The 23,497-nt window shown below is 46.0% G+C and overlaps 1 protein-coding gene across 2 annotated transcripts in view; it reads left to right on the top strand.

The window, feature by feature from the left end:
- The window catches only part of TBC1D2 (TBC1 domain family member 2), a 511,011-nt gene that overhangs the window by 260,704 nt on the left and 226,810 nt on the right, over positions 1-23,497 (top strand). The gene's annotated exons all lie outside the window — the stretch shown is intronic.

The raw sequence follows: 23,497 nt of genomic DNA, 5'->3' as shown, positions 1-23,497 counted from the left end.
GTGTTATTCTAAGGATGAGCAGGGAGTTGCAAAGCCATTGGTGAGTACGGTATGTAACAACAGCCTATTAGTATTAGTCGTGCAGTGATGTTGATCTTGTCCTTGATGCTTTTGATTGAGCCTAAGTATGAGAGTGTGTTTAGGAGGGACTGTGCATTTTGCACATCAATAAGTCAATAAAAAAACGAAATAAACCTAAAAATGAAAATACCACCTCCTTGGCTCAGTTCCTTATCCATATGGTTTAGGTTTACTTAGACATGCAAGAGGGTGATTTAAGATTGGGATGTTTTTTTTTTTGTTTTGCAAGCACGCTGTGATAGGACTGAAGACGTAGAGACCAGTGACTCTGTGAGATGTCGAGGGCTAGAAATGCCTGCCATGAAAGAGTGGGAATCAAGTCATCACGAGTAAGAAATGTCATAGCAGAATGTGGTGACGTTGGGAAAGTAAAATATAGGAAAATATAGCCAGACTGTTTATGGCTTGAAAGACCTAGGAAAGAGTGTCAGCAATGGAGGCAGCAGGAAATTGTTTGTGAAACAAAGTCCACTTGGGACTCAGCCACAAGGGAAAAGGCCAAAGGGAGATCTTTTATGACCTTGAGTTATCGATAAACAGGGGCTGGTTCCCAAGTGGGACAGGGTCAAGACTGATTTGCATATGGCTGGGTCTGAAATGGGGTGGCGAAGTGAGCTAAAGAACAATGATGGATTCAACCCAGATCTGTGACTGGGGGTGAGTGTCTGAAAAGCTTCAGCGCTGCATCCATCATCTTATTTTGTTTGCATTGTTCATCCTAAGTTGGCAGGTTATGCCCAGATGTGGGTCCCTTTCTTACTACGCCACTGGGTTCAAGCTAGCCTGGCTGATGTGGGGTGTTACCCCGAAACCGGTCCCGGGATGCTTGTTTCCGGTCCAGGGAAGACCTGGCTTGGCAGTTCGGGCTGGACTGTTTCCATGAAGTACGGTGTCAAGACTGATTTGCATATGGCCAGGTCTGAACTGGGGTGGCAATGTGAGATAAAGAACGATGATGGATTCAACCCAGATCTGTGACTGGTGGTGAGTGTCTGAAAGGTTTCAGTGCTCCGTCCATCATCTCCTTGTGTTTGCTTAGTGTGTAGATAGACGCAATGTTGGCTGCACCTGCTCTCTAGAACATGGATTAGAACCACCAGAAAATACTACCCAACCTGTTACATTTAATTCATTTAATTAATTTGAAATAGGTAATCTAATGAGGGCTCACAGTATGGAGAGATCATACTGAAGTTTGCCTAGGTGTGCAAGAGTTAACGTTACAAAGAAGGGATAATAAGCTTCTGAGGCTCAGCTAAGTCTGCAGACCATCGGTGCTGCATTTAATCGATGCAGGGATCAGAGCATGGGGGGGAGTGGGAGTGGTCTGACGACAGTTAACAAATACCGGAACCGAGGGGACTTGCCCTGTAAAAAGTAAATTACATTGCTACCATACTTTAATAACGTATTACAGTTGAGTTATGACTTTGTAATGCCTGCTGTGGGATCCAGCACTGTGAGAGGCAGATCACTGAGAAGTTTTATGACTACCGTTAAAACATAAAAGAGATAATCAGCTTTCAGCTCGTCCTTATGAGGTCTTATTCCTTGAAAATGTACTCATTAACTGATAAGGGACTTTTTTTGATTTATTACACACAGAGAATCATTTTAAAACAGCAGTCATCTTTCCTCATATTATCACAATTTCTGAACCACTTTCGAATGGCTTATTAAACTGTCTTATAAATATTTTGCACACAGTGATAGGTGGATGTGGGTTGTTTATTTTGCACAGTTGCAGGGTCAGCATTTATTATACATATCTGCCACCGTAGTGGCTCTTTAATAGGAAGAAGCAAAAAAAATAAGGGTTAAGGCGTATAATCAGTCCTGCAAATTCCTACAGAAATACCCTCCCAGTCACCAGACAGTACCTGGTACAATTTCTAAAGCAGTGTGTGCGGTCACCAGGGCAAGGTGGCAATCTCTAAAGGTGGAATTGGAGTCTCTCAAATCCAAGGGAAGGGAAGTGATACTTCGGCTCCACAACCACAGGCTTCAGGCATTTTTTTTAACCCCTTCGGTGCTGATGACGGCTCCCGGTCGTTATCAGTTACGGTGGGCGTGTGCTGATGATGGCCGGGCGCCGTCATGACCACGCCCACGATCGGAATGTGCCGCACAGGTGCAGAATTCCGGCCGCAGCCAGGGGGTTAAATGTGTTTCTTTTGGAGTATAAAGCCATCATTACACATTCATATCGCACGTAAACACATCGTGCACAAATAGTGTCAAATCAAAGTACAATTCGTGGATTTAGGCTCCCTCCATGGATCTATGATGCCCCCAGGAAAATCTTGAATTCGGACCCTGAAGGACATCATGAAGTATTTTTGTAAAGGCTGGGAGCGCTGTACAGCCCCAATAAGGTAAACAGCTGGCAATGACACACAAAAGAGGTAACCAAGAATATAAGAAAGAAAAGAAGACCTAGTCAGCAGTTGGCAGTGGTAATCTTTCCTGTACATCGCTAAAAGGCATAGACAAGTTCAACATATACTCGAGTCCATCCCACTCCTCCCTCCGGATCAACCCACAGTACACTGTGCAGGGCCGGACTGGGAACTAGAAACAACAACTTTCAAAGGGAGGGCCAAGGGAACTATATTTACCGACCATTCAAGAAATTATCCCTTATTACCAATACTTTTAACAACGAAAAACTTGAAGGTCAAAAAGATGCCGAGTACGACAGACACCAAAAGAAAGAAAGCGTCACACCATAAACAGTTTCCACCTGTGGTAAAGAAACATCAAATACTTAAATAAGTCCTATCAGCCCACCCATGTGGCGGAGCATCGTCATTTAGGATCTTCTGAACAAGGTCCATATGTCCAAGCCCAATGATAGTGGCTTAGTCTCTTTAGACCATTGTTCTAAAGATAGATGTGTCCTCACCACACATGGTGCTGATAAAGTGAAGTGCTCAAAAAGAAATATATAATAGTGATTTTAAAATGGCGGTCAAAGTAGAAAAATATGTTTATTGGTATCCACCTTGACGTCAAGTAAAAAACAGTGTAATGACAGTGTGAAAAAATCACTGTCCAGTATGCTAGTAAGATTAGGCCAACATGTTTCTGCCGTGTTGGTGGTAGTTCACCGGCATTCTTCAGGGCCAGGCTGAAAATATAGCTACTGCAAAATACACTATCATCAGTGTAGATCAAAAAAAACATTTTGTTATTTTTGTGATAACATATAAGTATTACTGAAATAGGTGAGTGTGGTGAAATCAACCACCCTACCGTATCCTCGTTATTTTTTGGATAACGAGGAGTTCTTCCTGTAAATATTGAAAAAAATTTGATGTCAATACCTAGTATAATTATGGTGTCACATAAAAAAACTAATAATATAAAATCAATTCTTGGCGAATGTCCTCACTCCACTGCGCCAATTTCCATCTGTGACGGCGACAATTTTAATGTGCACTGTAATAGTTACACCAAACTCTTCAGTTAGAGCAAAGTAAAAGAATATTTTCACTTACCCAGCTTTGTGTGGGAAGAATGCCTCACCTCACCCGGCAACGACTCGGAATGTGGGGCCCCGCTCTATTGAACATATGAAGAGGGACAGTTTCAGAAAGGTCAAATGTCCCCCTGAAAAAAAAATTCTAAAAAAACTTGGTTGTTCAAATAAGCCCATGAGGTTTATAAAACGATGTCTAACAACGGCCTGGCCACACCCACTCAAGGGATCTTGATATACAAGCCACACGATCCAATATGTGCCTCCAGACGGGTCTGTGTCAATAATTTAAAACCCATTGGTCTGGATAATTACTTATATTGAAGGAAACTAACCGAAAATAATTATTGTATTTTTTTCAAAGTCAGTCGAGAAAAATATACTAACGGGAGCTTTCTTTAAAGGTCACCAAACCTCTAGGTCGGCTTGAGACAAAGCCCTCGGGTGCACAAGCAAAGTTCTGTGAACGGCGCTAAAGTCCTTACCTGTCCGTCGGTACCTCCAGGAGTGTTCCTGAGCCGAAGGGGAGGTACCGACGGACGGAAGGAAGCGCGTTTATATACCATCATTGATTGGTGTATTTTCGATAACTACCTCCACCTGGCTCGAGTCTGCGGAGGGCGTCAGAAAAACTTCCGGTTGATACGGGTAGTGGTATTATACTTGGCGCATGCGCAGCACTGTCATGAGACCGCCTAGCTGTAACGTCGGCTGTCTCAATGACCGCGCATGTGCACTTGCAGCGTTTGTCCATTTCTACACAGCTCTATTGTTATGCCGTGTCTCCAAGAGTGTTCTAGCACGATTAACTATGGTGCAAGTGTTCGCTTTCCACATATTTCAAAAGACGTGTGATATTATAATTCCATTATTGTTTTTACCATATAATGCTCATAACACATATTTACACGATATGGTACACTAACCGGAGGTCAAATCTTGCTGCTCGTTAGTGATCCGATGGAAACCAGTTCTCAATAATTTTATTATCCTATTAGGCCAAACTGGAGTTGAACAACATGTCTAGAAAAGGTGTATGTCATTCAGATTGTGTATCTGGATGGGATGTGGTAACATGGAGCGTCACAGGGGAGCACTAGTTAAATCCCCAGCGTTATAACCCTGTCTCATGATCATGTTAAAAAAGCGCTATTTGTGCAGGTACTTGTTTAGGGCCCAGCTAAGCCAGTCTGTGTCATACGTGTTTCGCTGGTTATACTCAAATCGAGACCCAAGGAATATGGCTTAGCTGGGCCCTAAACAAGTACCTGCACAAATAACGCTTTTTTAACATGATCATGAGACAGGGTTATAGCGCTGGGGATTTAACTAGTGCTCCCCTGTGACGCTCCATGTTACCACATCCCATCCAGATACACAATCTGGATGACATACACCTTTTCTAGACATGTTGTTCAACTCCAGTTTGGCCTAATAGGATAATATTAACATTATTGAGAACTGGTTTCCATCGGATCACTAACGAGCAGCAAGATTTGACCTCCGGTTAGTGTACCATATCGTGTAAATATGTGTTATGAGCATTATATGGTAAAAACAATAATGGAATTATAATATCACACGTCTTTTGAAATATGTGGAAAGCGAACACTTGCACCATAGTTAATCGCGCTAGAACACTCTTGGAGACACGGCATAACGATAGAGCTGTGTAGAAATGGACAAACGCTGCAAGTGCGCATGCGCGGTCATTGAGACAGCCGGCGTTACAGCTAGGCGGTCTCATGACAGTGCTGCGCATGCGCCAAGTATAATACCACTACTCGTATCAACCGGAAGTTTTTCTGACGCCCTCCGCAGACTCGAGCCAGGTGGAGGTAGTTATCGAAAATACACCAATCAATGATGGTATATAAACGCGCTTCCTTCCGTCCGTCGGTACCTCCCCTTCGGCTCAGGAACACTCCTGGAGGTACCGACGGACAGGTAAGGACTTTAGTGCCGTTCACAGAACTTTGCTTGTGCACCCGAGGGCTTTGTCTCAAGCCGACCTAGAGGTTTGGAGACCTTTAAAGAAAGCTCCCGTTAGTATATTTTTCTGCACTGACTTTAAAAAAAATACAATAATTCTTTTCGGTTAGTTTCCTTCAATATAAGTAATTATCCAGACCAATGGGTTTTAAATTATTGACACAGACCCGTCTGGAGGCACATATTGGATCGTGTGGCTTGTATATCAAGATCCCTTGAGTGGGTGTGGCCAGGCCGTTGTTAGACATCGTTTTATAAACCTCATGGGCTTATTTGAACAACCAAGTTGTTTTAGAACATTTTTTTCAGGGGGACATTTGACCTTTCTGAAACTGTCCCTCTTCATATGTTCAATAGAGCGGGGCCCCACATTCTGAGTCGTTGCCGGGTGAGGTGAGGCATTCTTCCCACACAAAGCTGGGTAAGTGAAAATATTCTTTTACTTTGCTCTAACTGAAGAGTTTGGTGTAACTATTACAGTGCACATTAAAATTGTCGCCGTCACAGATGGAAATTGGCGCAGTGGAGTGAGGACATTTGCCAAGAATTGATTTTATATTATTAGTTTTTTATGTGACACCATAATTATACTAGGTATTGACATCAAATTTTTTTCAATATTTACAGGAAGAACTCCTCGTTATCCAAAAAATCACGAGGATACGGTAGGGTGGTTGATTTCACCACACTCACCTATTTCAGTAATACTTATATGTTATCACAAAAATAACAAAATGTTTTTTTGATCTACACTGATGATAGTGTATTTTGCAGTAGCTATATTTTCAGCCTGGCCCTGAAGAATGCCGGTGAACTACCACCAACACGGCAGAAACATGTTGGCCTAATCTTACTAGCATACTGGACAGTGATTTTTTCACACTGTCATTACACTGTTTTTTACTTGACGTCAAGGTGGATACCAATAAACATATTTTTCTACTTTGACCGCCATTTTAAAATCACTATTATATATTTCTTTTTGAGCACTGCACTTTATCAGCACCATGTGTGGTGAGGACACATCTATCTTTAGAACAATGGTCTAAAGAGACTAAGCCACTATCATTGGGCTTGGACATATGGACCTTGTTCAGAAGGTCCTAAATGACGATGCTCCGCTACATGGGTGGACTGATAGGACTTATTTAAGTATTTGATGTTTCTTTACCACAGGTGGAAACTGTTTATGGTGTGACGCTTTCTTTCTTTTGGTGTCTGTCCTACTCGGCATCTTTTTGACCTTCAAGTTTTTCGTTGCTAAAAGGGCCGGACTGGGAACCAAAACCGGCCCTGGCAAAGTGCTTGGCCGGCCCCCCCGCACCCGGGCGGGAGGGGGGCGAGCGCTTTGCCAGGGCCGCTTTTCAGCCGATTTTGTTACAGGGCCGATTTTGCAGCTATGCTGCAAAACCGGCTCTGCAACAAAAACGGCCCCCAGGGCCCAAAACCGGCCCCCACCCTTGCGGCCGACCGGGGGATTGCCCGGTGCCCACAACGGCCAGTCCGGGCGTGACACTGTGTAACAAGTTGACGAGGCCACGCCGTGCGGCATCTGTTCCAATCCATGGCCATCTGATGACACAGATTTCTTGTGGTTTCAACAATCATGCTTTCATGAAGACCATCGCCCCCCGGAGGAGGGGGGGTGGATGTTCCAAGCCATCAAGCATCTATATTGTGGCTCCACAGATGGAAACCTGGCGCTGTTGACGTTTTTTTTCTCCAGCTTTTCATTTTTCGATCTGTAGACTTAAATCTTCTGAATCATGACGAGTTTCATCCCTGTAGGTCTTGTTGTGGGCCTATGTAGTTGACAGACCCTCAGTCCGAATGTCTGTGGTGCTTGGGGCAAAATACATTAAAAGAGACAGTGGTCCCTTTTTCACAAGTACTAGAATGTCACATAACCAAATGGTATTTTAATCAACAAACATAATCAAAACTTATAAAAAAACAACGGCACAGGGTGTGCTATTTACAAACATATTCACTGCCAGCACACACACTCACCAAGTGCATGCTGCACAACACTTCACCCATCATGTATGGTACTTCACACAAGCACACATACCCCCAGCACATTCTTCCATTGAACATGCACTGCACAACACTACAACCTTCATGTAATGTATTCGAAGCAGGCAGGCATACATACACTCAGTACATACACTACCAGACATATATTGTACATCACTGTTCCGTCCCTGTACTGTACCCTCCCAGTCACATATACATCCACCGCAGGAGTTACTACTCTGCAGCACTCCACATCTACCTGATGTAGAACAAGGGTGAGTTAAGCTCGCAGCTGCAGAACTTTTAAAAGATGAGCGAGCCTGTAGGCCACACTTCAGTGCCACAGGTTAAAAAGGACCTGTTCACTACTTGTAATCACTACAGGCTATGCTGTTATCATTGCACTTGTGCTGCTTAACTCTTGGTGAAAATAGTAGTCATTCCACTGATAATAGGGTAGCACTCTGGGCACCCCTCCTGGTCCAATAAGACAGCCATCCGTGAGACAGGCCTATGACATGGCGCACACACATGATCCGTGTTCTCCCATGACAAAATATCAACATAAAGGATCCAGACAGCAGTGCAGTTGGGAGGGCATGGGTACACGTCTTTGACCATGCAGAGGAATTTTCTGTCCCAACAACCGCCTTGCTTGGTTTCCAGCTAAGCGTGTCCTGTATATGTGCTGCTCTCTCTATTGGGCCACCCTAATACCTTGCCACCTATGTAGAGATCGAAACACCATTTACTGGAATTGGGACCCATCACATGCATCATTTTTGCGCGACCTGCGGTTCTTGTTGTGACACATGTTGATCACACTTTTTCACTTGTGTGTATCAGTTTTTGAGAGCACAGAGAACGTTTCAGCACAAGTACCCACTGCGCTGTTCTTTTTATGGGAAGTTTTCATTATATTTGTTGATTAAAATACCATTTGGTTATGTGATATTCTAGTACTTGTGAAAAAAGGACCTCTGTCTCTTCTAATACTATGTCACCCCAGGTCCCTAGTGATTCCCGGGACACTCATGTATTTTCAGTACTACTGGGATAAAATGTAGAACACTTCGCGATGTGATGCATGTGCACAGATGCACCATAATGAGATGAGTGAGCGGGAGTACGGAATGGCATGCTTTTAAAGGTAAGTCAAGGTTGTCTTAGTAACATGCAGTTCGAGCCGATTCTCCCCTCCACAGCCTGCACAGCTGTTTGTAGGAGAAGGCACATAAAATCAGGTAAAGGAGCACAGGCGCTCCTCACAGCCAGCAGAAGATCAGGTCTTCTTTGGACCAGAGTCCTACCTGCGGCCGATTCTGCATAGCTGTACTGCCTCTCCGCTGTCCCAGAGCTTCATCCAGTCAGGTGGAGGTCTCTCAAAGATGATTTTTTGCTGCTCTGCCCTCTGGTGCACCTGATTAGGCCTCCATGATCCTCAACTTTGGTCTCAGTACTGCTGTTCCCTGAGTCTGTCCCTTCCAGAGCCCCAAAGTTTCTATCAAAGTCTCCTTTTGGTCCATCTCCTGCAGTGTTCATTACTGATGTCTGTTTTTTTTCTATTACCAACTGCACCAGATTCCTCACTGTTTAGTTTAGTTCAGAGTTGGACCTCTAACAAATGGAATTCCTACAAATGCCAAAGGCCACTAGGGCAGAGACATTTTCCCAGTTTAACAACCTCTATGGTTCTAGTCCCAATACCACACAGCGGGCTGCTCATTCCGTGCACACCAGTCATGATGACCAAGAGGTCAACAGCCTGCTACCCCTTCCGGATCCAAGTATGGCTTTTCTAGCAGATCGCCAAAATCCCAGTGACTTGGATACCGCACCAGAATTCTGACTTTAGGGTGACTAGTCATTGCAGAGCTGCATAGCTGCAAAGTTTTCAAATTGTGTATGTGTGCTATATCTATGGGTTCAGGTGGCGTATTAGTGACATCCTACTGTCAAAAGTGTGACACTTCCAGTGACACCGTCTGCAGCATAAATCAAAGCAATAACTAGTACTGCATGTTGTAACAATGCATGCCTTTACCACACGTGGTGTTACACCGCAGTCTTTACAACAAATGTGTCTTTACCATGCATTCTTTTCCCACGCATATCGTTACAACAACATACCTTACAAATAAGGGATGGACTTTGGAGCAGTGTAATTTACTATTCCAACTCCAGTCTGTGCAACAGTAGGGCAAGAGTTGGATTTTAAAGTCCAACAGCACTTTCACTAAGGCATATTGTTGTAACAACATGCGTGGTAAAGGAATGCATGTTAAAGACGCATTTGTTGTAACAGCCGTGTTGTAACTGCAGCACGTCGTTCAGCCATCATGGTAAAGGCTGTTTCCCAATAACTAGTAATTGAGTAACTATGTAAATTTCCTGTTGTTCGGACATATCATACAGCAATACACTCTTCACAAACTAGCCATTTCTATATTGGCTCTTTCAATGCTTGTTAGCAGTATCAGATCAATAAGTAGGACCATTGATTCCTTTGTGAATAATTAGAATCAAAAATGTTTCAGAGAATTTTAGACTGTGAATTGAAAATGACTATGTTTGGCGTTGTGATCTTCGGAGTGTCAAAACCACTCATGCTCTTAACTTCACACTACTTTCTTCTGCATTTTCTCAAACCTATAAGGCACTTTTCTACTTGCCTTTTTTGGAAATCCTCCATTTACATATCTCACACGTCATCTCCTTCCTCTTCACCATTGTCTTTTCACTCTGTCTTTCTGCATAACTTCCTTAATTTGGCTACCTCACCATGCTCTCTCTTGTTCTCTCACACACACAGACGCACAAAGCACATACTTTCTGTCTCTCTCTCTCTCTCACTCTCTCTCTTCAACTGTAAATATAGTAGTATTCACACTACTTCACATAAATTGGTAATTACAATTGGCATGTGTTTGGAAATCTGTCTGTACACTCTACAGCGAGGAGGTGGGTTGGATAAGCATATAGTAGACACAAATGTATGAACCCTCAAGGAGGCACTATGAGAAGCATTTACTAACTTCAGCCTCACCTCCAGACCTCTCATATGAGCTCTATTATGCACACCCACCCATAACCTGAACTTATCTAGATACATAGAGACAACTGTGTTCACAGTTGCACTATACAAGAGTCTGATGTTGCAGGAAAAACATTAACACAACATCTTCAAAAAGGTTGTACTGCAAGATCAAGTAAAACATGAAATGTAAACAGGGGACTTCATCACTGACATGGATTACTATAAGGGAGGAGTTTAACATCTGGGGGCCCGATTCACAGAACTAACTTAAGACAAAATCCTAAACTTACTACTTTTGGTATTCACAGAATGCACTTACTACTTTTGGTATTCACAGAATGCACTTACTACTTTTGGTATTCACAGAATGGATTTACGACTACTAACTTTACGTCCGCACTCGGGCTGGAGCTTCCGGCCTGGAGGCGGAGCTTCCGGCCCGGAGGCGGAGCTTCTGGCCCAGAGGCGGAGCTTCTGGCCCTGAGGCGGAGATTACAGCCCAGAGGTGGGACTTCTGGCCTGGAGGTGGAGATTTTGTCCATGGCTAAATCTCCACTAGCGGCCGGAATCCCCACCTCCGGGCCGGAAGCTCCACCCCCGGGCCGGAATCTCCGGCCCGAGGGCGGAGGTAAAGTTAGTAGTCGTAAATCCATTCCGTGAATACCAAAAGTAGTAAGTGCATTCTGTGAATACCAAAAGTAGTAAGTGCATTCTGTGAATACCAAAAGTAGTAAGGATATTTGTCTTAAGTTAATTCTGTGAATCGGGCCCATTCTGTGCCCTTTGGAGAGAGAGGTCAATTATTGGATGAGCAAGTCAAGGCCAGACTAGGAACCCAAAGCAGCCCAGGCAATTTTCTCAGACCAGCCCCTGGGGAAGCTCTGTCTGGCCCCAGGAGGCAGGAAACGCTTGTTTGCTGCTTTTGCTACTGGATGGCGATATTGCAGCACTGCTGCAAAACTAGCCCCCAGTAACAAAAGCAGACCCCACAGGCACAAAACTGGCCCCCAGTAACAAAACTGGCCTCACCTCTGCAAAACCGGCCCCCACTCTTCCAGCCTCCCGGGGAAACTCCCGATGCCTGGTCCGGTCAGTCTGGCCCTGGAGCATGTGGTCTGAACAGCTTTATGAGCGACCAATAGGCACTGTGGGAAACTGTAAGTGGCTTAATCTTCCCACCTGTGCATTCATGCTCTGCCATGTACACCCAACCATAACGTGAGCTTCCACAGACATGTATAGGCAACTCAGTTCACCTTTTAGGTATTATACAAGAATGCAAAATTAAGTAAAACTCTGAAGGTAAACGGAATTGCACCTCTTACGTGGCATACCTGTTTTAAGCATTGAGAATTCTATCTGGAGCCACTACGCTGCTGACTAACAATCCAAGCGGCAGTCTGGTCTGGGTGCGCCGGCCTGGCTGCTGCTGGGTGAGTGCTTCAAACAGACGTGAGTCCCTTGCTCACTTTGCCACTGGATTCAAGCAAGCCCGGCTGAAGACGGCTGCAATGCCAGAAACCGGTCCAGGAAAGCTTGTTTCCGGTCCAGGGAAGGCATGGCTTGGCAGTTCGGGCTGGACTGTTCCCATGAGGCACAGGGTCAGACTGATTTGCATATGGCCATGTCTGAACTGGGGTGGCAGAGTGGGATAAAGAACGTGATGGATTAAACCCAGATCAGTTGACTGGGGGTGAGTGCTTGTATTGTCAATGCTCCGTCCATCATTTCCTTTGGTTTTGCTGAGTGCTTCAAACAGCCACAAAATAAGCCCACACACTGACCTGTCAAAAGAGCCCTCTGACACTGCAAGATTGCCCGATGTAGGATAGTCGGACCGGGACTAGATGTCTGAGCCGAGCACAGAGAGCATGGAACTCGCCTGGCCAAGTGGTGCACGGAGTACTTGGCTGAGCATCAGTTGCACCACTCAGAAGAGCTAAATGTGAATGCACTCTCCCCCACACTCTCACTGGGCGTCAAAAGGTCTAGCTTCGTCACTGTGTAAATGATTGCACTTTAGTGTGGCAATGCAGCAAAGAGGAAGACTAAAATGCGCAGAATAACCCATAATGCATAAGGTTTTAGAGCGTTTTACTTGAGCACCCGATTACATTACATAAGGTCACATTTCTGGGGGGCGTGGCTTCGGCGCGACACGGGATGGCTGCCTGGTGAAGGAGCTCCGCTAGCCGATAACTTCATCCTGCACTAACATCCTGTTGCAGAGCCCCCACCCGCAGACAAATCACGGTGTGATTGCGGCTTATGAGTCGGGAACCACGTCGGAGGGATCACGGCGGTAGCAGTGGTGCAATAGCGGTGTTATCGTGATCTGGAGGCCGGAGTAGGTTCGGGAGGAAAATGGCGGCGAAGGGACGGTGACGGCCTAACTCCGGAGCTGGAACCCCCTGGGTATGTGCAGACTGCCGGACATACCCAGGTGCTGTGCTGTGGCGGACTGAGAGGGGCAGAAGCGCCACATTGTGTGCCCAGACGAGGATGCCGTATGCGGGGTTGGGGCCTCCTACAACCTGTATGCCGGAGCGGAGCCTGAGTTGTGACCGGCAGTGAGGGCTCACGCTTGGAGCACTGTAGGGGACGGAGTGCGGCTCCCCTGAGGCGGAGACCCGAGGTGACATCGAGGCTCGGCAAGGCGGAGCAGAGACGGGGCTCATCTAAGGGGTGCGCCTGGAGGAGCCTGGCCGGGTAAGTGAGACGACTGTTTGGGCTGGGCCTGGGCTGCTGAGTGGCACGACTGGTGCCAGGCGCCATTTTACTGGTGCACGGTGCGGCAAGGGCCGCTGAGCGGTGTGGGGCACAGGCCCATAGTTGCGCTCACGGGGACCCAGGGGGGGCCGGGGATTGACCCCCGGAATTTGGGGGGCTCTGACTGTGGGCACCGGGACCAGCCCTGATTCGTTTGCGGGTCGGGGGGTCTGGGTGACCGCAGGGGGCTGCCAGGCAGACGGGGAAGACACCGGCTTGGCCTGGTGCACCACGGAGCCGAGGGACGCATAGCTCTATTTCTGGGCTCCGAGGCCGGCTCATCGGAGGGTCTTAGGTTGATTAAGCTCTTACGCTGCTGCACAGGAGGGACCAAGGCTGGAAACTGCGAGACTGTGTAGGGACTGGCATTGAAACTTGCACTGCAAAGTGGAGAAGTGGACTGAGCTACCTTAGATAAGGTGCTGCGGAGGGGACATCTTCGCTTATGACTGTTGGTATTTAGGCTGAGACATATCTATAGAGGCAATTTGAGGCACGAACCAGCAGTGGTGCCTATCATGGGGAAATCGGAACCTCGGCAGGCCAAGTTGCAGTTTGAAAACAAGCGCAACACGCGAACAGCGGATGGCATGGGCGACAGTGGAGAGCAAGGAGGGCATCAGGGCTCGGAAGAAGATGCAGCTGATGATACACGTACTATATTGTTGAAACTCCGAGCTGGTATGAAAACTATTGATGGGAAGATAGACGCTCTAGCTGCTGAGTTGGATGTGGTTAAAAAAAAGGTTGAAAAGCACGAGCGACGGTTGGATGTTCTCTAAAACCGGGTCTTGGACACTCATGATGCGCAGGCTGAATCCAGAACGCAGATTCTACAGATGGAAAAGATTTTGGCGGGCATTAGCGCCAAAAATGAGGATTTAGAAGCGCGCTCTAGGCGCAACAACCTGCGCATTGTAGGCCTATCGGAGACCACACCCATATCCAAAATGGAGACATTTGTAGAGGAGCTGCTGCGTGAGCTGTTTAGCCCTGCACTTTCCGCGGTCATGATAGTAGAGCGGGCGCACAGATCCCTGGGGCCCAGGCCCAAGCCAGGTGCGCTGCCTCGTCCTATCATAGCGCGCCTCTTGAATTATGCTGACAGGGATGTGGTGTTACGTGAGGCCAGGGCCAAGGAACCGGTGATGTATAAGGGCGACAAGTTATCATTCTTCCCTGATTTCACTGCAGGAGTTCAAGCGGCAAGGAAGGAGTTTGTGCCAGTGAAAAAACTGTTGCGAGAAGCCTCTGTGCCGTACGCCATGTTTTACCCGGCTAACCGGAAGATCACCTACGAAGAACAGGCGCACTTCTTTACTGATGCAAAATCAGAGTTGAAATTTACAAGGCATATCTGCAAGGGCAGACAGGCGACTCCTCTGAATGACAAGACACCCTAAGACTCTGGTCTGAATGATGCGGACTAAGTGGATGGCGATTTGTCATGGTCAAGATGGCACAGTGCGCTGACAAAAGGGACATATGGAGGCAGGTCGGATGTGGTACAGACACTACTGCGTGCCCAGTGTGGGGATAGGATGATCCGCAATTTATTGTTGCTATGCACTGTTGGTTTGATCGATGTGTGACGTTAGCCCTATACTCAAGGCCTGACTGGAAATGGCGGGTGAGGGGGGCATTTGGCTGAAGGTCGGCAACCGCACTACGGTGTGGGTATTCGCTGCTGGCCCACTTCCCCTAGCGGGAGATCCCCGATTGGTGGTTCGCATGGAGCTTATTGACCTTTGTTGGGAGGGTAAAGGGACTGTATCTCGACCAGATTGGGAGGTTGGAGTGGGTGGTTGGTGGGCGGGGTTGACCGGGGGTTTATTGTACATTGTATGTTTTATGATTTATACTTTGTTTTTCCACATGAGTACTTCGATGCGCACAGAGAATGGTTGGATGATTGGGGAGCTGAACCGGCATGAGAGGCACCCTGTCGGGAATAGACGATGTAGAATCGGATATCACTACATAGCTTGGCATGGCGGATGCATGTAGGCTGTTGACTTGGAATGTCAGAGGCTTGAATTCATCGAAAAAAGTCAGGCAGGTGTTGGCGTATTTAGATAGACACGCGATTAACATAGCACTCTTGCAGGAGACGCATCTCACCAAATATACAGATAGGGGAGTGGCCCGTAGATGGGCGGGCTTCACATTATCGGCACCGTACTCTTCCTATACTAGGGGGGTCATGATCCTGATAAAAAGGGGGGTGGACGTTCAGCCTCTACACACGTATGCGGATGAAGAAGGTAGATGTGTGATGGTCTGTGGCAGACTGCAAGGGAGAGTGGTTACCATTGTGAATATATATGGCTCTATTGCGGACGATGCTACCTGTGTTCGGAGAATGCGTGGGGTATTACGTGAGTGGCCGGAGGCCCCAGTGTTGCTGGGTGGAGATCTCAATACCTATTTGGATGCGGAACTGGATAAATCTAATCCTCTGTCGCACCGTACCCCCAAAGTGGCCCAGATGTTGCAATGTGTAATGGAAGAATTTGGAATGCTGGATGTATGGCATGTCAGGAACCCACAGGTGAGGGCGGGTACGCGCGCAACACCTGCTCATGGTAGCTGGTCGAGGTTAGATTACTGGCTAGTGGGGGAAGAGGTAATGTGTTGGGTACGAGAGATTCACCCACTGGCTCGTACATTGTCAGATCATATTCCCATCAAATTAGAAGTGACCTTCCCCTCAACGCGACGCCCCCCGTTTACGTGGCGCCTGCGTTTCGAACCTCTGCTGGACCCAGTATATGAGTCGACGATCAGGGCCGCCATTACACAGTACTTCGAACTAAAGAAAGGGTCTGTTGCTGAGGCTGCTACCTTGTGGGAGGCCTTTAAGTACACTATACGAGGAGTTTGCATAAGCACAGCGGCGGGCATATTAAAAGACATACGCACACAACTGGGGAATACTGAGGCTGCACTGCGCGAGCTGGAGCGTAAATATGAGGCAGACCCTAGAACAGATACGCTGGCTGAGCTGCAGAGGTTACTCAAGGAATTTGAGTAACTGGCAGACACGGCAGTAAAATACCTGTTGCGTAGGCACACAGCTAGACGATACGGAGAAGGGGGTAGGCCGGGGCGGGTCTTAGCGCATAGGATCGAAACATGATTGGAGCAACCGAGAGTGGACAGGATTGTAGATGACCAGGGGGATGAACATATTGAACAAGGAGACTTAGTGGAACAGTTTCGGAGGTTCTATGCAGACTTATATAGGTCCCACAGGAAAGTGCCGGAGGCAGACATGGATACATACCTGGATGATGTGGCGTGCGCCTGGCTATCCGATGTACGCAGAGAATATTTGTGCTCACCGATAGATGAACAAGATGTGAAAACCGCGATTGCGGCCTTGGCTAACGGGAAGGCGCCTGGTCCAGATGGACTGACGGTTGAATTTTATGAAAAATATGCAGACCTTTTGGTGCCACACCTCCTTGAAATGTATGCAGGGGCTCATGAGTCTGGGGAATTGCCCCCCTCGCTGCGGGAGGCGATGATGATACCATTACACAAAAAAAGATAAACCGACGGACAGATGCGATTCATATCGCCCGCTATCCCTGCTTAATATAGATACTAAAATTCTGGCCAAGATCCTTGCAACTCGCCTACACCCACTGATGCAGAAACTGGTTCTGCCCGATCAATCAGGTTTCATACCCGAGCGATCTACATCATATAATCTATGTACGGTCTTCTCCATGTTCTATGTTCTGGAGCCAGATTTGCAGGCGGCGGCCGTGTTCTTGGACGTGGCCAAGGCATTTGACTCGGTCGAATGGCATTATCTTCATTATATATTGCGTCGTATGGGATTTCCACCACTGTTTCTGCAGTGGATTGTGGTACTGTACTCCAAACCGAGTGCGCGGGTACGAATAGGGGTCTCACGTCGGACTCCTTTCCTATTGCAAGAGGCACGCTGCAGGGTGGTCCCCTATCACCATTAATTTTTGCTTTGATATTGGAACCATTGGCGTGTGTGATCAGACAGCGGCATCGTGAGGCAGCACTTAACTTTAACCATCGCCCGGTGGGTATATCACTCTATGCAGACGACGTGGTTCTCTTTGTTCGGGAACAGTCCAAATACCTAGCGCAACTGCTTAGAGAGTATGTCCGGTTTGGCCGTCTGTCCGGGCTTACTATAAACTGGGATTAGTCTTTTGTGATACCGTTGACCACCTCGACTACCTGCCCGGACTTGGAGTTCCCGTTGGTATGGACCGCAGATCCAGGTAAATATCTAGGAGTCTGGATACATAGGGACCCGCAGATTGTGGTCAGGGAGAATTATGGCAAAGCCTATATGGCGCTGGAAACGCAGGTAGATAATTGGATAACGTTGCCGTTGTCGTTGGCAGACCACATTGCCTTGATAAAGATGGTGGTGCTGCCGCGGTTCCTTTATTTGTTCCTTAACATTCCCATAGTGCTTACACAGCAGTTTTTTAAGACGTTGAGAGGTCAGCTGATTCGGCTGGCATGGGGAGGTAAACATGCTCGTGTACAGTGGACGATACTGGCTAAGGGGTACGAGAGAGGCGGATTTGAGGCCCCAGACTTTTATGTATATTATCTGAGTGCGCAAGCTCAATATTTGTATTATTGGTACAAGACGCACGCCTTCCCGCCGCATGTTGCGGTGGAAGAGGGAGATGCGGCCCCGGTCCTGCTTCACAGCATGATCACACATCGCCGGCGTGGTACCCCGAGGGCAGAAATCAACTCGGTGGACGCTACCATATCTGCGTGGTGGAGCATTTGACAGTTGGCACAGAAACTGCCACTCTACGCACCGGCTTTATACCTGGAGTGTCATGCTGAGTTGTCTGTGACACAGGAGAAGCCGTCACTCCGCTTGTTGACTGAGGCAGGACTCAGAACTAAGGCAGATGTTTATGTGAATGGCTCAGTTCTGGCGGAAGACGATCTGACCTACATCAACAACCAGTCGTTGTTGTTTCGGTTTGCTATACACAGATTGCGGCACGCACTCAAAGTGCACTACCCCACATACCCACAGGAACCACCTACACTGACCTCATTACAATACGCACTCACTGTCCCCAGCAATAGAAGTTTAGTTTCTAAACTATACAAGATGATACAGCTTGAAAGTGTGGATGGCCAGGATCGTAGTTGGGAGCGATGGTCTGCTTGTCTGCCTGAACCCATTGCGGAGACGGACTGGAAATACATATGTGGTCTAACGGGAACACTGAGTATGAATGGCAATTTGAGGATAATTAATTTTAAATATATACATCAGGTATAGTATACTCCACTGAGGCTGCTTGGGTACGGACTGCGTGCATCTGCGGAGTGTAAGCGTTGTGGCCGTGACAATGAGGATTTTATGCACCTGGCCTGGGATTGTCAAGCGGTATGGGAATTCTGGGAAAAAGTGGTCAACTGTCTGAACGAATTGGTGATTGTGGGGCTAAGCTGTGAGCCACTTGCCTGCTTGTTATGCTGCGTGCCACGCATCAAAGGAGTAACCGGCAAGTTTGTGCGCCTTGCATTACTGATGGCGGCTCGGGGAGTGGCTATGACATGAGTGGGCAGGAGCAGACCGAGAGTGGATTTATGGATCAAAGACCTGGTATACTGCAGAGACAATTTGGTGGCCTATGCTGAGGAATTGCCCGAGATTTCGAGGCCCAGGGACATTTGGGAACCGTTAAGAATGTATCAACCAAGAAGAACCTGCAGCTGTGTTGGGCTTGCAGAACTAGATGAAGTGCGTGGAAGTTGATGTGGAAAGTTTATTTTTATTTTTATTTCTTTTTTCGTTTTTTTTTTTTTTCTCCTCTTTGGTTCGAGGGGTCCTCCTTGTTTTGTGGGGGGACATTCTATCAATGTTGGAAGTAATTTATGCTCTGTTTTAATGCTTCGAATATGTGTTACAGGGTGCATATGCTTTTCAGATATTAGATAATGTGGACATGCATTTTGTACAAATGGCGATGGAACATAGTGATGGTGTAGTTGCCCTTTCTTTTCATTTAATAAAAAGTTTTTTTTAAAAGGAAGAAAAAAAAAAAGAAAGGTCACATTTCTGCTTTTTAGGCATGGGGAGATTAAGTGATTTGCACAGAACCACAGGATGTTGTGCCAATGTCAGCAGACAAACCTAGTTCCCCATTTACAAAGTCTGCAGCTCTAGTCGTTTGTCCAATCTCTTCTTATAGTCACCATTATATGTGTTGATCAGGTACCAAAGTTACTGAAAGTTCTAGTGTACAACACACACACACACACAGTTTAAAATTATATCCTGCAGCAAGATATTGTTCGGAAATGTTAGCCTGCCTGCATGCAATCATGATTGCAGGGAGGGCAGTGATATGATTTCCATTCTGTGTTCCATTTGATCTTCCGGACCACATTTACTGTAAGCAACGCTGATGGCTGTTTATGTTAAAAAAATACTTCGACCCTTCTACATGCAATCTGTATTGGGTTCAAAGTCTCAGATTTTATTTCAATGTTTCATAGGTGCTATGTGCAATAAACAAAATACACTGACCTGACCTGTTTGCTTTTTCAATGTTTGTTTTAATAGTTGGCCACACGTAAGCAGATTTACGGATCCTTGGCATTTGCTCAAAGGAAAGAAAAGGCTTGCTGTTGTAAAACGCTGTTTACCATTGTAGAGAAGCTTCCACTATGCATAGGGCCAGTGTATATGTCTGGGTGTGGCAGCAGCCTTATACTGCCACAAAGTGGCTGTGCAACATTACAAAACAATGCCCTGAATATTTCCTTCTTTATTAGGATATAGATTAAGTCCCATAATGCAAAATGTCATTTTACCTGGCCCACTGAAAATCTTCTATACAAAGCTGGCTTTGTAGCCTGCAATATGTACATATTCTGAACTTTTTGCACGTAATTTTAAACCACTGTTTGGACCTACCCGGCTGCTTCGGACATGTTGGTATTCAAGCTTCAACCTAAAAAGCCCAGGCCTGCTGGGGGAATCTTTAGCGAAGACCCTGGCTGGTGCTTGAATACGATTGTGGTACAGGATAGTGGAAATTACAAACAGGAGATCCTAAGGCAACTCAGCAATGCTGAAGAGTGCTGTAAATTACACAAGAAATCCACTAAAGGCATACAAAATGAAATCCTCCAAATGACCACTACACATGGTAAGGAAGAATGTTGCTTAACGCAGAATGGATTTAATTTCCTGAATGTAAAAAATCCCAGAACTTCAGACTTGTATACCCTACCCGCAATTCCTGTGAATACTGAACCCCCTCAGGGATACCTATGGTCTCTGGGCGTGGGTCCATTTTAGAACCCATTGGACGATATATAGACTTTTTCATTAGTACCCTTTTGCCACTGACTGACTGCTTTATGTGAGACAGCTCTGATTTCATCAATATGGTAGTAGATAATTCCTTTGACCCCTCCCTTGTGTTTTTGTTGATTTTTGACATGGAGCCTTTAATCATGTTTGCACTATATAAAACGTTATAAATAAATACATCAACATCGTTAAGGGGGGATGGGTTACAGGTGATCCACAACCTACTTGATGCTAACCCCAACAGGGATGCTCAGGGTTCATAATGTCCCGTTTACGGTTGGCCCTGTCAAAAACATATTTTCCTTTGACCATAAATATTACTTACAGATCGAACGCACATCAGTGGGAGCTACTTTTGCTCCAAAATGTGCCGTTCTCTTTATTGATAATCCTGAATCTACTTCTGGCAGTGACAGACCCTTTAGACTTTTCTTATCATGCTGTAAATTATATACAGACAATATCTTTTTAATCTGGCAAAGTTTAGAAACCCTCTTGCCTGATTTCCTAGATGGGCTCAATAATACCTCTAAGGGACTACTTTTCATTATGCATCACAACTCTTAGTTTTAATTTTTAGATCTTTTTGTGATGGCCAAAAATAATCATTTATACACAAGTTTATACTGCAAGCCAACTGAGAGGAATACACTACTTCAATACTCCAGTTCTCATCCCAGATCCCTTCAGGACTCACTGCCCTATGGTAACATTTTGAGTATCAGATGCAATTGCAAACTTAAGAGAGACTTTTTTTTATTGAAGCTGCCTTGTTATTTTTATTGAAACTGCCTATTCAGTCTCTTGGTCCATCACTCCATGAAGAGAGCCTTGTACTGTTCCAGGCATGAACTTCTATCTCCAATTGAGAAATAAAGTAAACAATAAAATTACTTGTGTCGCCAATTTCTCACCTGCATTCAATTTCATTACTGAATGCATTAAAAAAAACATTACCTTTTATTGTCTGGAAGGGACCTGAAATGCGAATTACCTATGTTTGCTTTACAAAAAGGCAAGAATATAAAAAAACATTTGGTAAGGGCGGCACTCCCTATCAATAATCCCCCCAAAAATCTAAATGGCACGTGGGACTTGACACTACTGATGGACTCGCTATAAATGTGGTCAATTCAGCGTTTGCCGCTTACCACTGGAAAATAAAGAATTTTCTAATTTAGAAACCAAAGTGATACTGAAGCAGTTCTCCAACTGCAACAAGAGTAATGTTATATATGGCCTTTTTTTGCCCATGTGGGTTACTTTATATAGGACAAATTAGTCAAGCAACCCGCTTGCCAACACAGGAGTAGACTCAGATGTAAGGTCCCCATTGTGCCCTTGGTTGCTCAGTTTCAACTGCGGATGATCTGAGATGTCATGTCATCAAGTAGGTCTTCTTACCCATGGACGATATTTCTGGACTCCTGAACAAAGGGAAACTCAGATGAATTTTACTTATGATGCTGTAAATAAAGGCCTGATGGTATGGAGGGCTGGCATTCCCTGAGGTAATCATGTACTGTATGCTTATGTACTGTATGCTCCTTTATACGTGAACAATTCTACAGGCTTGAATACAAAATACATTGGAGTGCTGCCAGCTCCAGATGTTTTATATTAATGTTTCCCCTCCATGACAGGACAGTATCACTGTAATGTAATGTTCTGTTTGCCCATTTGACACTCTGTACATCACACCGGACACGTATGGTATAATCTGTAAGTCTAAATTTCACATTACCATCTAATTCCTCTTTTCTTCTTTGCCCATGAATTTAAAGAAAAATGTCCACGATGCCTTGCCCCTTAACCATTATTCTCAACATGGCCACCGCTTATTATTATTCTTCCTTGTGTCCTCTCCCTATTCAGGCCGTGCCTTTCCAACTTTGCTGGTACTTCTGGATGAGGCACTTGCGTCTCGCCAAGACCCCTCTGAGATGCCTCCAAAGCCACAGTTGATTCGTCAGCGTGTGCCTAATTTCTCCATTCATTGGAGAGAGCACCCCCACCTGACTCTCAATTTAGCACTGCCTGTAACTAGGCAGGCCACAATCCTGTTCACAGACAGCCTATCCCTGCAGTCAAAGAGCAATTCGCTCTGGCTTCCCCGCCACTTTCAATCTTCCAGTTAGGTCACACCAGTCTCTAAAATTACAACTTGGCCAGTGGTAGCCAGTCATTTTAGCAGGGAGGGGGCAGGGGGGCCACACATGTACACATACACACTCACTCACACCCATGCAGTAACATTCACAAATACACACTCCCATTCACAGCACTCACTCACAAATTCATACATACAGTCACTCACACACCAAACATTCAAACACATCAAACTTACCTACGCTGCAGCTCAGCAAGGAAGCCCCGGAGGTCCCAGGAGGATTTGGACTGCAGTCATCCCTCATTGGCTGATCTTATGTCAGCTAATGAGAAGACACAGCAGTTCCTCACTCACCACAGAGTGGTTTAAGGGTCAGTGAGGCTGCTGACCCTACCCCATTTTGTTACAAGGTGTCACTGACTGACACTCGGCCATGAGCACTTCAGGACTTAAAACTTAAGCGCCCAGGTTCAATGCAATCAGTGACACATCCCTTTGTGATGAGGGGGAAAGCTTTGAAGCACTTTTGCTAAGCGGAGGAGTTCACACCCACAGGGCTATGAAATTCTCAGTGGCAAAGGACAACTTAGGCAGCCAGGTGCCTGCGCATTTAGCGCATGTCTAGCTCCTGGATGCCTGATCTGAACAAAGAAT

Source organism: Lissotriton helveticus, chromosome 2_1 (genome assembly GCF_964261635.1).
Source record: "Lissotriton helveticus chromosome 2_1, aLisHel1.1, whole genome shotgun sequence".
In the NCBI taxonomy this organism is placed as follows: domain Eukaryota; kingdom Metazoa; phylum Chordata; class Amphibia; order Caudata; family Salamandridae; genus Lissotriton; species Lissotriton helveticus.
This window is presented reverse-complemented; position numbering and strand designations above follow the sequence as displayed.